The sequence below is a fragment of the Penaeus vannamei genome, chromosome 4, assembly GCF_042767895.1.
Source record: "Penaeus vannamei isolate JL-2024 chromosome 4, ASM4276789v1, whole genome shotgun sequence".
NCBI classification, from domain to species: Eukaryota; Metazoa; Arthropoda; class Malacostraca; order Decapoda; family Penaeidae; genus Penaeus; species Penaeus vannamei.
In genome coordinates, this window is record NC_091552.1 from 37,039,620 (window position 1) to 37,050,869 (window position 11,250).

General features: G+C 33.8%; 1 protein-coding gene across 1 annotated transcript in view; it reads right to left on the reverse strand.

The window, feature by feature from the left end:
* Nucleotides 1-8,648: 8,648 nt before the first annotated feature.
* Pur-alpha (Purine-rich binding protein-alpha) overlaps nucleotides 8,649-11,250 on the reverse strand; it is a 111,031-nt gene continuing 108,429 nt past the window's right edge. The window contains exon 6 of the mRNA XM_070120992.1: nucleotides 8,649-11,250. This exon is cut by the window's right edge and continues 2,809 nt beyond it. The gene's annotated coding sequence lies outside the window, so the exon portion shown is untranslated.

An 11,250-nucleotide genomic window follows, 5' to 3' on the forward strand; every position in this document is an offset into this window, starting at 1 on the left:
CACTCGGTCCTAAGAATGATTAAAAATTTTGATGATATGCGCCCCTGCCGGAAAAATAGCTCTCTAGTGCAGGCTTCTGACAAAAAACGCCGGAAAAATATCCCAGCAGAGTCTCGATCCGACTATGAATATTGCATGAAATGACCAAGACAGAATTATTGACAGTGCGCAAACGCGAGTGAATGCCCGACGAATAGCCAAAATGTTATAAAATCCGGTGCAGGAACAATATCCACGGCGAAAAGAAAAACCTCGGTGGATTGTTTCCTGTCAGGCCGTTTTGGTGGCCAAAACGCAAACATTTCTGACTGACGGGGGAGGGGTTGATATGATCGGATAATGCAGGACTCTCCACCAATATAAACTTGTGGGAGATGTCATCTCTACAGAAGGTAATTTGGGCAATATTGGTGTAGAACTTTCACCCACCAGTGGTGAGAATTGTATAGCACTGTACTGACACTGCATCATAGTCAACTATGCAGGTAAGTAGGTCGTTTTCCTTGTCGTAGACAACAGTAAGCTGAGGAGATGGAAACACTTCCAGGATAAGTATTAGGGAAGAATGAGGTCTGCCAGGGTAGATAACACAGGAGCTTGGAACTAAGGTGTAACTGACCAGACGTGAACGTTAGGAATGGCTGTGGAAGTAAACTTAGCATATTTGTTTCTGGAGACATTGTTGGAATAGGAGGGTATTATCAGAGTAAGGGGCTGTGGGGAATCGCAAAAAATCGATCCCACAGAGCTGGGCTAAAAATAGTACTCAAAAGATCTGTTGATGTGGAAGTAAATGAAGGGTGAGGACAGAAGGAGGAGGGAGAATAATAATGAGGGAGGAAAATGAAAAAGGCTGTGGAGGATGAGGAGATGGAGTGGAGTAGTGATCAAAGGAGAGCCAAGGGTCAGTGTATCAAAAAAGTTAATGTCATTGCGGTTAGTTGATAAAGGATATAGTCCAACTCGCCCAACCCTTTTACTAACTCATCCCACTTTTTACAGTGAGCCTTATTTTATACAATACCGGTATGTATACCGGAACCTATCGAACCATATCAGACTATACCGGACCCAATAAGAGGTGAATAAATGACCAGTGGACACCACCGGAATATTTTAGGCATAACATAACCTATCTGAACCTAACCTAACCTAACTCAACTTGACCATCCTAACCAACCTAACCCTACAAACCAAACCTAACCTAACCAACCCAACACAGCCAACCTAACCAAACCAAACCAAAAACCAAGGCTTCACACTATGGGTAATTTACTTTGCTGGGAAAAGGCTAGAAAGTGGGGCGAGTTGGCCCTCTGGAAGGGCCGAGTTGGATCTATCCCGTTGATAAAGGGGTAAACCTCTATGCCCCTAACAAAAGTACAAAATCATTACTGGTCATGGTAAACTTTGATTATGTGGGGAATTAAAATTATTCACCCCTCAGGGCCCTTATGTGGGGTTAGGCATAGATCACTAAAGAAAATACTGTGCCCATGGCTCCCTGAAGCCATTCAGGAATGGCCCAAAGCCAACCTTTTATTCTATCAGCACGGCCTTTACATCTCATGAAGTAGACAGAATGGGGTTGGAGAAGACCTATACAGACTTGGTTGATGAGTAATGAGGTCCAAGGTAAGGGAGGTTCCCAAAATTTGGGGTCCGTCTCCTAAGACCCCCCCCCCCCAGCAACAACGGGTATAATTCTTTTATTTCTTGTAGAATGTACTGAGTTAAACCGTTACTTCCATTGACAATGAAACCCAGTGCAACACTGGTATGACTCTATCCTCCATTTATTTAGGGATGGGTAATATTTTTAAAATGAAACAGATTTGACTTTATTATGTACACCTGCTCTGAGCATCTGAAGGCCACCAAAAATGCTATATGAGCCATTTGAAAGGGGTAGTATCTAGATAGATTCGTATCCTGTGTACCAAGTGTTTGTGTGATCTGAAGATTATTGTATAATTCATATAAAATAAGAGCGATTTTACTATTATATATGCATCATTGAATATGAAATTGCAAACTCATGTATTATTTCAGTTGTGTTTAGTATAGATTTATAAAATTATTTCCAAATAATCAAAGTAAGGAGTTTAAAGCCAAAGTCAACAGATGAAGGAAAAAGCAATATGAAAGTTGCTAAGTGCATACACAATTTCTGCTGATTTTGATGATTAATCCCTGTTTGATTTGTCATATAAAATGAGATATACTATGGATTTTCCTTTGTATTTATATTTACAATTTGTGAATTGCCTTTGTCATAATTTTGTTCCAATTGTGGAACCTTTACCAGCCATGGAAAATGTTAGGTCACACGAGTGTAATTCCAACATTTATGTATGGCACATGCGGAATCGCAACAGTGTTTTAGCATACCGATGTGGTGTAAAGGCTATTTATATAGTCCACATTTTCTTTTAAGTATACAGCCGTGAAGGTTACCCAAATGATTGTATTGGCCTTGGGGCATCTTATATTTTCAAGTCTTATTTGTAGGATAAATCACAATGATGACATGGAAAATAAACAACTAATGAAAGGACTAGGTTACATGTCTGTCCATCTAAAGAATATCAGTAGTCAGATGGAATTCAGGAAGACAAAGCCCCTATTTACAAACCATGTATGGAGATTGAACCAGAGTGTAAAGAAGTGTATTGCTCATTTTTAGAATAGCGGTATGATTTTCTAATGGTAATCATATTGCCTATTAGTACAACCTCCCAGTAACCAGCCATAATGCAAAGCATGAAGAGGGGAAAGTCTTAAAAACATTTTATAAACTAATATATATTGTAGTATTATTGATTATTTTCCATTGGTGTAAAGGAGTTATGTTGATAAACAATGATATTAGAAATTTTATCACTGAGCATTATTGTTTTAATGAATTAATTTAAGCATATTGTAAAGACAAAACATGATGTAACTGAAATTACCCACTCTATGGTGTTTTGTGTTTTATGGAATTAATTTTCAAGTACAATGTTTCATTTCTGCAGTTTTTACATACTTATACAAACAAGAATATATTTAGCTTTGTAAGTTTCTCATGTGAAGGGATCTGTAATATATTACATGGAAGAAGTCAACAATAATTTACCAGTTGTATCTCATTTTTTACGTGACAAAATAATTTGTTAAAGTTATTAAAGTTTTATAGATATTTACATGTGCTTGAGGATGAAGTTTAAAATTCAGTCAATGGATTGATGATATACAGAATACCATAAAACTTTCAATTGAGAGAAATATTAATGCTAATATACTTTCAATGAGGATACTGATATCTTCTTTTCTGGAAGATCTGTTATCTGTCCTAGATTACACAGACATTGCATTCAAACGTTAATTTCCAATTTACATTTTCTTTGTTCTTGAAGCCAATTATTGAAGAAAAAAAATGTGGCAAATCATTTTCAGAAGCCTAATCATACTGTTGACCTAAATTTTCTGTGAAGCTTGATACATCATATTTTTGTAATTAATGTTACATTAAGTTGATTAGGAGTATTTGATTTGTTTTATCTTATATGTTGAGATGTTTTTTATCACAATTTTATTTTGTGTATCTCAAAAGTTTCATGTACAGCTTCTCAAGGGGTAAATATTTTTTGTCTGTGGACAGTGTATCACAACATTTAAAAAAAGTTTAGCTCTAATTAACATAAACAAATCATGCTGTGAATAAGTAGTATGCAATTTATTGCACTAAAATGAAATCACAATCATGAAAAAATTAAATGTGATGACTTTGATAGCCAACAAGAAGACTTACCATAAAAAAAACTCTCATAGTATAGAGGCTATAAAAATAAATAAGGGCAATGAATATGAGTAAGCTTGTAAAAATGTCATATAAATATTTTTTTGTTAATCCATCTTTAAATATTTCTTGGTTCTTACTAGATTCCTTGTGATACTTAGGAGTATGGATCTATTTTTATTCCTTGTAATAATTACTTTATCTAATAAAAGTAAAGGAAGGGGACACGTGTGATAATGCTGAACAGATGTATTTGCATTACTGGAAACTATAAAATATGTTTACAAGAATAATACTGTATCCATGTCAGGATAAAAGTCATTCTCTGGGTTTCTGTTGGCATGCAGAAAACTGATTTGTACAAAGACCAATCCAGATTCTTAATTATATTTTCTCCCCTTTTCTTTCTTTTCTTCTTTCCTATATAGTAAACTGTGATGATAGCAGTTTCATCTGTGCAAATGGAAAGTATGAGTGCTGACAAACTATATAGTAATATTTTGGAGGGGTGATTAGGTTGTTAATCTATAATGTGAATTTTATAAATAAGGGAAGGTTTATAATGCCTTATTTAAATTTACATAAAGCATTGGAATGTACAATATATGATAAACACAATTGGGATAGTGATTAATCAACGTTTTGTACTAAAGTAAGATTAATGAGAACACGACTGTTTTAGTTAGACACTTCACACAACAAAAGACTGAACAAAATCTCCTTGATACAGGAGAAAGTGAATATGGTGCACCGTTATAAAACGAAGCCCATAAATAAAGAAGAAAGAAACTTCAGCACATGATGTTTGATGATGACTACATTGGCACTGGATTATAGTAGTGACTGTACTAAACCATGTATGTAGAAAGATGTTAGTGTAGAATATGCACAGGTTGCTGAAGAAAGCAATATAATTTCTGATTTCACTTCATGGGTGAAGATCAAGCTCTTGAGAAGCAAAAGAATGTGTTCTTAATTAACAATGCATGTGAAAGTAGTCTGTTTATCTTCATTGTCTTCTCAAACATTTGCAATATGAGGCAGTTTGAACAGGAATAAGAAGCAAATATTCTTCAAATTTTTCATGGTTGAAATAATATTTTCCAAGGCATTACAAAAGCTGTTACATTTAATAGGCTAAAGTGAAAGATTTCAAACATTTTTGGTTAGCTATGAAAAAAAATCAAGCAAATTAAATGGTAATTTCCATGGCATTTTGGCATTATTAAGGACAAAATTTTATACTGAAAGGAAATATTTGAACTTCATAAATGAAATAAAATATAAACTCATTCACTAGATCTCTTACCTATTCCCAGTGCCAATGCCTTCTGTCTGTGATATTTATCCACCTGACAAGAAAATATCTGACAACATTTGTATGAAAATAGGCATTTTATTATGATTTATAAACATACAAAGTTATACATTCCTTAGTTCTTAAAAGTAAAATCTTAGTTTATGCAACTGTAAAGTCTTAACATACTGTAAAAATTACTAAAAGATGTACAGTCTTGCCTGTTTTCAAAGTTTTAAGTAGAGAGTAACAAAGACACTCCCTCAGCATGGTTACAACCTTTAAGGAGAGACAAAACATTAATAAAGGAAGGGCACTGGGAATGGTAGGAAAGTTAATCTAGATACACAGAGATTTCAATGTATGAAACAGTCGATGATCCTAAGTTTATAAAGGGAAATGTTCTAAGGAAACAGCACAGTTTTAATGAAATGGCAGTGAGTACAAGATTGCTCATTTTAAATAACACCAAGTTACTGAGGGCTACCAAGAGACTAAGAAATGGACCTTAAGTGAGTATTAACCTTTCTGGAAATAGAAAAACAAAAAATATATACACATAGAAGGCAGAAATGAAAAGAAAATATGCTTCTTATAATATTGAAAAATAAATGGAAACTATCTGTGTCATATGCCATAATTATATTTCTAAATTGATGGAAAACACTGCAGCATATTTGTTGTTAGTAAAGTTGTAGTAATAATAATGATAATAAAGTCTAAGATAAGTAAATACATATATTGAGTGAATTAATAAATCTTTCTGGAAGGTAAACTAATCTACTAAACAGTGATTTTGCTATGAAGAATTTTTAAGAGTATCGAAAGTTGAAGTTAAAGTAGAGAATTGGTGACCATTATCCAGAAAATCAAAAGCTAAAATGATTAAACGAATACTTACAAGTACATTCCATGTTAGAACAGAAAGTATTGCATATTATTTTCATATCTTTATAGGGTAGAGATACCAATTTAGATGCAGTGTTTCAGTTGGTATTCAACTGATATTAAAAGCTTTCATATCAAAAAGAAAACACGTGAAAATAATAAACCTGGCGTTATTATCACCCTTAACATTTATGTAATGTTCTTATAAAAATGCAAAAATGGTTTTAGATACAACTACCATACAAGAGTGAAATTAATAACAAAAAAGGTATATTTTCAGGAATCTTTACATAAAAGTAAGATTTCTAGAGGGAAACAGTAATTCATTTTGGTATGGGTGCCTGGGGAAAGCTTCAAGATCGAAGTTGGTATTAGGCATATGGAAAAGTGGGAAGGGAGTGCATATTTATTGGCACATGATCAGGCACTATGACCAGTGTTTTTATTCTTTCTTTCTTTCCTTCCTTTCTTTTTTTCAAATTCATTCAATAAAATCAAAATATCCCACTGAAAATCATTCTACTTTAAAAGTACTATCAATATATTTTCTTTAATACTCTGTGTCCAGGCTATTTTATAATCTTGTCAGAGGTTGCCATGCATGTTTCATTTAGCATGAACTACATAAATTTCTACAGTACAAACGGCATTGCAATTGTAAACTGTTTGAACTTAGCATAAGTATTTAAGCAATTACTTAGATTGAAGTAATCCTTTCTTACAAGGTGACATGCAACCAGGAGTGTGAAGTGTGTAGCTGGAGCTGTTAGATTTAGCAGCTGGCAGTATGCAATCATGGCTGGTAAGTGGAGAGGATGTACAGCCAAGAGCTTCTTTGTGTAGAGGATATGTAACCCTGATTATCAAGTATGCCAATGTAGCGATAATGTCAGGGTCAAAAGATGGGTTATGTAGTGCAGGAAAAGAACTATAGTCAGGAGTGTCAGATGTAATGTGTAGATTTACTACTAGGTATTTATGTAAGAAAAATGTAATTGCTACATCATTTGATGAAGCTGATTAGCAAAGACCTATCGGTTGCCATGGTCTGTCTTACAATGGTCCAAGCTTGATTTGGAATCACTGAATCACTGCTCTACAGCACTGCTACAAATTCCTGGTCTGAGTCAAGGTCAAGAAAATCAACACATCCAGGAAAAAATAGGTAAAAGTAAATCCTTCAACATTAATAAAGGCAAAGTATACAAATGTAGGTGATGTATCAGTCTTTTCTTTAAAAAGCAATTATGGGCAAATTAATATTTTTTTCCTAACCCAACAGAACCTGGCTATAATTATTTGTTCATGTTGACAGATACAGGCATTTTCTTCTGGGTGGCTTGTTTGGTCATCAATTACGATTTATGGCTAAGAGTGGCAACAAAATATTTAAGTAGCAGTGCTGATAGTGCTGCATGACAATACATGTTTTAGTTTAACTATTTCCAAAACCAAAAAACAAGAACTTTTTCAATATATTTTAAAAGAAGCTTTTATATTTTACTTTTTGAATACAAAGGAAAACAATTACTACAGATTAGATCAAGCGTCGTTTTTGATATTTGGGAAAACACTTGAATATCTGCAAAGAATATGCCTCTAAAAATCATGAATTCCTTCCATCTGTATTTGTCACAGAACAAGAGCCATTTGCAAACATAATAAACATGAGCATTTCAGTCTGTGATGTGAATTACTAGGAGTAACGCATAAATTACACCCCATTTTTTGTGCACTGATAATTGGTACCTCTACCCAAATAATAAGAAAATTAAAAGAAAAAAGTCAGTATATTGTTGTTACCTCTAATATATGCCAATCTAATTCACACAAAACCATCCTTAATTATTACATTTGAATTTTAGAAGATGCAGTCCTCGCTTATTCGTTGCTTACCCTCTTCATAAGAATATCTCTTCTATGACTAATATGCATGAATAATTTAGTCTCCTATATTTTTGAGTTAAACCAGTATAAAATATTGGATACTGCAAGCTGTTTAGTCGAGGATATTGCTAGGGAGGGATAAAGATGTAATCAATAGAAATAAGTCATTGTTTCATTTGCTTTTTTTTATCCTAGTTTCCTAATGACTGGATTTTCTCCTTCATAATCTGTGGTTAGTTTTCTTTGCAATACTGTCAGTGAAAGAGTATAGTAAATAGAGTGAGAAAATTGATGTTTCTACATTTAGTACTAACCTGAAGGAATACAAAGTTGAACTAAACACCAGTATTACTTTATCGCCTGAAAAAACTTTTAAAAACTGTAGTTTTCTTTGGCCTTGATTGTATATTTTGCTACTAGTGTGGTATATTTAAAACTAGTCAATACAGGACATTGCAAATTCTTTTATAAGTAATCCCTGTCTTCCTTGTTAACCATCTCATGATATGCATCTATTTCAGTAAATATCACCTATACTTTCAGCTTCATTAAATATGGACAAGACATATAGAACTAGATGTAAAGAGACATTCTGCTTTATTTAAGGAGTCTTGTTATTTTTCAGTAATGTAAAAGTTGTTTACAGAATTATTTTCATTTTATTTCATTTTTACTGCATAAAGAAATCCAAAATAGCTATTATTAAACATATTTCACATGCACTTTATAAGCATTAATAACATCACATGAAGTAATAATTCATTTTGTATTTGAAGGAAAATCGAACCCACAAGATTTCAATTTTACTTTTATTTTTTTCTTTGATCTGTTTAATTCATTTATCAGTGGCATTTCCAAGTCTTTTAATAGCCCTCACAATGACTACAGACTTGCAAGATTTTTGGTAAACTGATCATGGAGTGACAGTTGGTGTTTGCTCACATTTCCTCTTACTGATCTTTCTTGTCAGTCACTCTTTACCTATAAAACCAGAAATCAGAAGCATCTGTAGGGTAATCAAAACCAGCTACTACAATCAAAGCCTATGTATTGCCAAGTCCTGACTGACAAACAGAGCACCAATTGTTGTTTGGTACATAACTTCCAACAACCTCTTCTGTGAAGAAGACCACTCATATGTGTCAATGTTTGACCTCTGTAGATAAAAAATGATAATAATAATTAAAAAAAGTGAAAAAATAGTGGTATCACAATCCACACACCCTGTTGAGTCTGTTTCCACCCTCGTCTAAAGGGTGTCATCCAGTGTGCCCACCATGAGCTACAAGTTGAAAAATTAGCAAGGATCTGCAACTACCAAAGAAAATAGTAAAAATAGTGTGTAAATTGGCATTATACATAGGTAAAGAGTGTATCTGAGTGTGTGTGTGTATGATTGCAACTGTGTGCCACAGCAAGTGCGAGTGCATGTATTTTTTTTTTCTTTTTCTTTTTTTTTTCTTTTTTTTTTTTTCTTTTTTTCTTTTTTATATGTGGGAGTGGAAGTGCATTTTTGTATGTATGCATACTGATGTTGCATTTGCACATGCTCCAACAGCATAATGGAAGGCATTATTTGTGCATGTTTGTGTACGTATGTCTGCGTCTGTTAAACATGATGTGTGATATGTGCATGCATGGCGAGTGGCATGATGGATGTCTTGTATGTAAGGTGCTTCATGGGAATTATGTCAGGTGCATCATGTAAACACATTTGCACACTTCTTACAGCTGTGTTTTGGGTGCTTAAAAGTATGTGTTTAATATGAAACATTACCTTTGTGCTCCTTGTTCTAATAAAACTTGGCTACTATAGTACTGCAACTGCTTCCATTTATTGCAATTCATATAATTACTTTCCTTAGAGAACTTAAATTTCTTTTTCCAATTAACAACTTATCAATACTTCCATTACAGCAAGGTGATTTTGATCAAATCAAAACAGAGTATGTACATTTTCTCCAAAACAATTTTTAAGGGGAAAATCTATATGGCAACAAATTTTACAGAATAACAAGGCGAACATTTTGCCGCAGCTTTAACCAAACGAGAGGACAAGATAATAGTACAAGAACACAAGAGGATCCACTTTTGATCGTCTTTTTATTATTTCTTGCCAAAAAGATGGGATTCATGTGAGACTAATAATACATATCCATTAGGTCAGTAATTACAACACAGCAAGACTTGAAGCAATTCAGAATCAATGTACAATTGCTGAAGGACAAATAAAAGCTAAATTGATATTCCTTAGAGAGATAATAGCTGCTGCTAAACAAAAGATATTAAATGCTTTTTTTATTGAAACAAACCAAATTACCTCAATTTCTTGGCTTAAACCAGGCACATCAAGCAACAGATTTCATCAAATCCCATCAAAACTGGGCAAAAAGTCCCCAAAATCAAAAGTATAAAACAAAAACAAAAAACAAAAAAAAGTATTAGTAATGATAAAAATGTGAACAAATTCTCTGATAACATAACTGAAAATAAAGATAAGTAATTATATTAATAAAAATAAATAAGCTAAAAAGAAATGAAAAGAAAGAAAATTCTAACTCAATGAGCCAACACCCTGGACTGCTGGACTGTTTATACTTCTTCAATTCCATCACCATGATACGACAAAAAATGGCAGTGAATTGGCTTGAAAACACAAACAATGAAGGCTTCTATTCATCACTGTTTGGTAACACAGATTGAAGTATCCTACTCGGGGATGGTCAACATGGAGCAACAGACATGGACACACAAATACGTGCGGAAATGCTTGTCTGCTGGATAACTTGAAGTTCCCACTTGTCCTACACTTGGTAGACACCCTTGGACTGATCAGGCTCCCACGAAACTACTGTAACCCCACATCCACATCTTTACTACAATGAAGGTGTTAATTCAACATGTAGTCATCATCTCCCATCCTCAGCATACTCCTGATCTACTGTAGTATGTGAACTCGTAGGGACACCAAATTATCATAAGAATAGCATATTCCGAGCTGGGTTTACACTCCACACCTCTCTATAATCCCACAATCTGCCAATAAACGTCCAAACCACTTTTTTTTCTACAAATTTTCAGTATAGAAAATTCCATTACATATAGCACACCGAAAACTGATAATAAATTTTGCCTTAAGTCATGAAAGTTGCTACACCAAGCTCACGCCACCCGTGCAGGTGTGCTTGGTAGAAGGGCGCCTACAAGCCTGGCCTGGACACAGTTGCTGGCTAATGGCCATATCTGCCTCTTTCCATACCAAATGCCACCTAATCTTTTCAAGTTCCATCTGGTTATATATATTATTCTATATATAAGCACTCGTATATTTTGTAGCTTTAGAAATAGACAATTTATCCTCAGAAAATTACAAAATGTAATTTCAATAACAGACAAT